Raw genomic sequence first — 6,000 nt, 5'->3', positions numbered from 1 at the left:
ATTCCACTTAGTATATGAGATATTTTAAAATTTAGCAAGCACACATGTTGTGAAAATATTAAGTATCTTAAATAATGTGTGATCTCCTTAGATGTAAGATTTTAAATTGTGAAGACGTTTTTTCTTTATTTTCTACTGAGTAACTGTACCTTGTACTATAAATTAAAAGATTAGTGCTTGGTGTCATTCCATCAATGAAGATTATTATTTACAACAATGGCTAGAAAGTGATTGGAAGTTCAACTCCAGTAACTTGAGCAATTAAAATGCTTGTAGGTTCCTTTGAGGTTTAAAAAAAATACATGTTGTTAAAAGGAACTCATTTACTCAAGACAGATAGCTATTGCTAGTGTGCCTTGTTCAGGGAACCAAAACTGTCTCTCATCAAAAACTGCTTTGGGGAAAGACTGATTCCATTAGCACCTCAGTACAGCAGGAAATTAATCCCCTCTCTAACAACTGGATTTCAGCCCTCTTTTCAGATTCTACCATTAGAAGACCTAAATGTCTTCATAAAATAATTGGGGACTAATTGGTAATTATAATGGACATCTATTGTTTTACTCATCCACTCTCTCCTTCCCTCCCACATCCACTTCTCTTCTCTTTGAAATAACGTTCTATTTGCTTCCGGAAACTGCCCCTCCGTGTTTCAGTGTATCCCTTTTGGGAATCCCAATCTCAGTCACTTGCCTCCCCACACTACCCTCTGGCCAATCAGCTGGCTCTTGATCTAAACATGGGTGAAGATGCTCCCTTTCCGTGAAAGTTGGGTCTTGAGGCAAGTGACACAGAATTATCAACATGAGTTGAGAGTTATTTTGAGTTTTGAGACTGCCCATGAGCTGCTGCAATGAAGACCTGCATGCTGAATTCCTGAGCTGCTTTGGCCCCGTCCTTCCTATAGCTTGGTTACTTACCTTTCTCTTCTTGTTTTCTATGAGCCTAGATGACTACATTCATGAATTCTATTAAATATTTTAAGGAAGACATAACATCACTTGTAACTGTATTCAAACAATAGAGCAAACGTGAAAATTTCCCACCTCATTTGATAAGGTCATCATATCAGATAATAAAGGAGAGAGATATACACAATATATAGTATACATAACAATAAATGCATATATGTTATACATTTATATATAATATATAGTAAATGATACACAATAATAAATGCATAGTGTTTATAAACACATAAATATTATTTGTACTATAATATAGTATCGATATTAAATGAAAAAATGCAAACCAATATCACTTATGAACATAGGCACAAAAATCCCTTAAAATTATAAGCAGAAAAGTCAGGAACAGGAAGAGCAAGATGGAGAACTAGAAGCATCCTTCATGCACAGCTCTCATGGAGAAGATTGAAAGAGGCGAGAGGATATTCCTCTCCAGATCGATGGTCTAAAAGAGAGCAATGGGAATCAACAGAGAGGTGACAGGAGGCTCCCAAAATGAAGGAGGGGGAATAGAGGTGACCCACTCTGCAAGATGAAAGGTACACTGGGAGGGCATCCCCACGTGGGGAATGGACAGAGGAAAGAATCCCAGGGCTCCACATGTCCCCCATGGACATTGCTACCTGAGTTGTGGGAGGGTTCCTCTACCGTAGCAGGCTGTGGGACTGAATTAGGTAGTTGACTGGAGGCTATGTAGTGGTGTTTCATCAGAGAGAGAGCACAGTGGGGACCCACCAGCTTGCAAACCCTGGGCACTGTGGTGGGTGCAATTTTGGGAGCACGAACCCAGAACACTGTGTCTCAGATCTGTTGCTATTGCCTCCTCATACTCCTCAGCACACTGAAGAGGGAGCAGGGAGACTGGGCACACTTCCGTGTCCTGTGGGCAGGAGCTGTGCCCCCCACCACAGTCAGGGACCTGGGTATGGCTAATGCTCAGGCCACCATGGGCAGACAAATGTAGACACCTGCAGATGTGGGCAAGGCAGTACTCAAGCCGGGTTGGGCCAACAATCACTACAATCCATGGTCATGGGTAGAGCAGTGCTCAAGCCACCATAGGGGACAAGCACAGCAGCTTAGAACTCAGTGGAGTGATCACTCTGTAGCCCAAAGACCATCCGTGACAAATATAGGAGAACAGTGAGGCATAAGCACCAGGAGAATAGCAGGGGTAAACACTCACAGTGCATCCACCCCTCTCCTGCCAGGTCAACCTTCCAGAGTAGCATTCAGGTGCTCCATCCAGTGACCTCTCCCTCTCTTCACTGAGAAGGACAGTTGCACGTAGAGGAGAACAGATGTACCACAAACCTAATTGTCTTAAGTTTAAAGAAGAGGTTTCATATGAGTAAGAACCACCATAAGAACTATGGCAACATGAATAAACAAACTTTTTGACAACCCCAAAGGAGCACAATAGTTCACCAGCAATGTACTCCAGCCAAAAGGAAATTGTTAAAATGTCAGATATGGAATTCAGAATGTGGATGGCAAATAAGATAAATAGGATTGATGAGAAAGTTGAAAATCAACACAAAAAAACTAAAAAATAATTCAGGACATGCATGAAAAATTCACTAAAAAGATAGATAACACAAGAAAAGATATAACAGAACTTAAAACAATGAAAAAATCATCTAGGCAATTTCAAGATACAGCAGAAAATTTTAACAACTAATCCAAGCAGAAGAAAAAAATTCAGAACTTGAAGACAAGGCTTTCAAATTAACCCAGTCAGTCAAAAAAATGAAGATAAAAGAATAAAGAAGATGGAAAAATCACTGCAAGAAATATAGGACTATACAAAACCAGCTAATATAAGAATCATAGGTATTCCTGAGCGAGAAGAAAAAGCAAAAAACACGGAAAATCTATTTCAGGGAATAATTGAGGAAAACTCCATGATATTGCTAGAGATTTAGATACCCAGATTCAAGATGGCCATGGAAAACCTGGAAGATTCATAGCAAATAATACATCACCAAAGCATATAGTCTTCAGTCCGGCTAAAGTCAACGTGAAGGAGAAAGTTTTACAAGCTGTGAGACAAAAGCAACAGGTTGCTTACAAGGGAAAACCCATCAGACTAACGGCAGACTTCTCAGCTGAGACCTTACAAGGCAGAATGAATTGGGGTCCTATTTTTAGTCTTCTTAAGCAGAATAACTGCCAACCTTTTTGTTTCCTGAAAACTAAGTTTCATAAATGAGGGAGAAATAAAGTCTGTCCCAGACAAGTAAACACTAAGGGAATTTGTCAACACTAGGCCTGCCCTACAGGAAATGCTGAAAACTGCTCTATACACAGAACAGAAAAATGACACCCACCAGTGTAAAAATACAGAAAGTTAAAGCATCTAGGTATCATGCCACACGAGGGACAGAACAGCATCTCACATATCAATACTAACATTCAACATAAACAGTCTTAATGCTCCAACTAAAAGACATAGATTGGCTGAATGGATTAAAAATGCAAGCTATATATATGCTGTCTTCAAGAAAACCATCTAAATTGCAAGGAATCTCATAGACTCAAGGTAAAGGGAAAAAAAAAATAATCCTTACAAAGGGAAACCAAAAGGGAGCAGGAATAGCTACTCTCATATCATGAAAATCAGACTTTAAAGTCTGATAAAACAGTGGGGGAAAAAAAGACAAAGATAGTCATTATATAATGATAAAGAGAGCAATTCAGCAAGAAGATATGACAATCCTAAATACATATGTACCTAAAACAGGGGGTGCCAGATTCATAAAACAAATTCTACTAGATCTAAGCAAGTAAATAAACAGCTGCATCATAACTGCTGGGGACTTCACTCCACTGACAGAGTTGAGCAGATTATCAAGGCCTAAAATCAACAAAGAAATTCTAGACTTAAACAGGACATTAGAACAAATGAACCTAACATACATTTATAGAACATTCTATCCAAAAACTGTAGAATATACATTCTTTTTATTAATACAAGGGACATTTGCCAAGATAGATCATATACTATGCCGCAAAACAAATCTCAGAAAATTCAGAAATATCAAAATTATACCATGTATCTTCTCAAAACACAGTGGAATATAAAACCAGAAATCAATTTCAAGAAGAATACTCAAATCTATACAAAGTCACAGAAATTTAAAAACTTGTTCCTGATTCATTGATCTTTAGGTTAATGAATAAATTAAGATGGATATCAAAAGACTTTTTGAACTGAACGACAAAGATGACACAGCTTCCAAAATCAATGGGATACAGAAAAAGCAGTGCTAAGGGGGATGTTTATATCTTTAAATGCTTACATCAAAAAGACAGAACACAAATTAACAACCTAATGTCACACCTGAAAGACTAGAAAGGGTATAACAAAGCAAACCCAAAGCTAGAAGAAAAGAAATAACAAAGCTCAGAGCAGAACTAAGCAAAATGGAAATAAACAAACAAAAATACAAAGGGTCTATGAAACAAAAAGTTGGTTCTTTGAAAAAATAAACAAGATTAATAGACCACTAGCTAGATTAATCAGAAACAGAAAAGACTCAAATAAGCTGAATCAGAAATGAAAAAGGAGATATTACAGCTGATGCCACAGAGATACAAAATATTATCTGTGACTACTATGTAAACCTCTATACACAGAGACTAGAAAACCTAGAGGAAATGGATAAATTTTAAAAACACATAATCTCCCAAGCTTGAATTAGGCAGAAATAGAAACACTGAATAAACCAATAACTAGTAGTGAGATTGAAACAGTAATAAAAAAATCTCCCCAAAATAAAATGCCCTCGACAAGATGAATTCATGTCAGAATTTTACCAGATTTACCAAGAAGAAGCTACCAGTTTCCACTGAAATTGCTATTGAGAATGAGAGAATTCTCTGTAAGTCATAGTACAAAGCCATTATCACCTTGATACTGAAGTCACCAAAGGAAGCAACACAAAAAGAGAACTACAGACCAATATCCATTATCCAATAGGTACAAAAATCCTCAACAAAATACTAGCAAACCAAATTCATCAGCATATCAAAAAGAAAATTCACCATGATCAAGTGGGTATTATCCCAAGGATGCAAGGATAGTTCATATATACAAATCAATAAATATGATTCACCACTTAAACAAGAATAAACCAAAGGCCATATAATCATCTCAATACATGCAGAAAAAGCATTTGATAAAACCCAGCATCCCTTCATGGCAAAAACCCTCGATAAACTAGGCACAGAAGAAACATACCTCAAAATAATAGAAGTCGTATATGACAAACACATAGCCAACATCATACTGAATGGGAAAAAGATGAAAGCATTCCCCCTAAGAATTGGAACAAGACAAAGTTGTTCTCAACATTGTTGAAATTTCCATACTGCCAAAAGTGATTTATAGATTCAATGCAATCCCCATCCAAATACCAACATCATTCTTCACAAACCTAAAAAGAAAAATTCCTAAACTTCATATGGAACCAAAAAATATCCTCAGTAGCCAAAGCAATCCTAAACAAAAAGAACAAATCTAGAGGCATCGCATTACCTGACTTCAAGTTATACTACAAGGCTATGGTAACCAAACGAGCATGGAACTAGTTAGTATAAAGATAGACACAAAATGGAACATATGAAACCATATAGCTATGAACAACTGCTTTTCAACAAAGCAGACAAAACATACACTGGAGAGAGGACACCCTATTCAATAAATCATACTGGAAAACTGGATAGCCACATACAGAAGAATGAAACTGTATCCTTATTTCTTACCACTAAAAAAAATTAATTCAATATGGATAAAAAAATTAAATATAAGACCTGAAACCATGAAAATTCTAGAAGAAAACATAGGAAAAACTATTCTGGACATTGGCCTGGGCAAAGAATTTATGACTAAGACCCCAAAAGCAAATATAGCATCAACAAAATAAATACATGTGACTTAATTAAACTAAAAAGTTTCTGCACAGCAAAGGAAATAATCAACAGAGTAAACAGATAACCAACAAAATGGAAGGAAACACTTCCAAATTAT

Source organism: Lemur catta, chromosome 18 (assembly GCF_020740605.2).
Source record: "Lemur catta isolate mLemCat1 chromosome 18, mLemCat1.pri, whole genome shotgun sequence".
Taxonomy (NCBI): Eukaryota; Metazoa; Chordata; class Mammalia; order Primates; family Lemuridae; genus Lemur; species Lemur catta.
Note: the sequence above shows the minus strand (reverse complement) of the source record.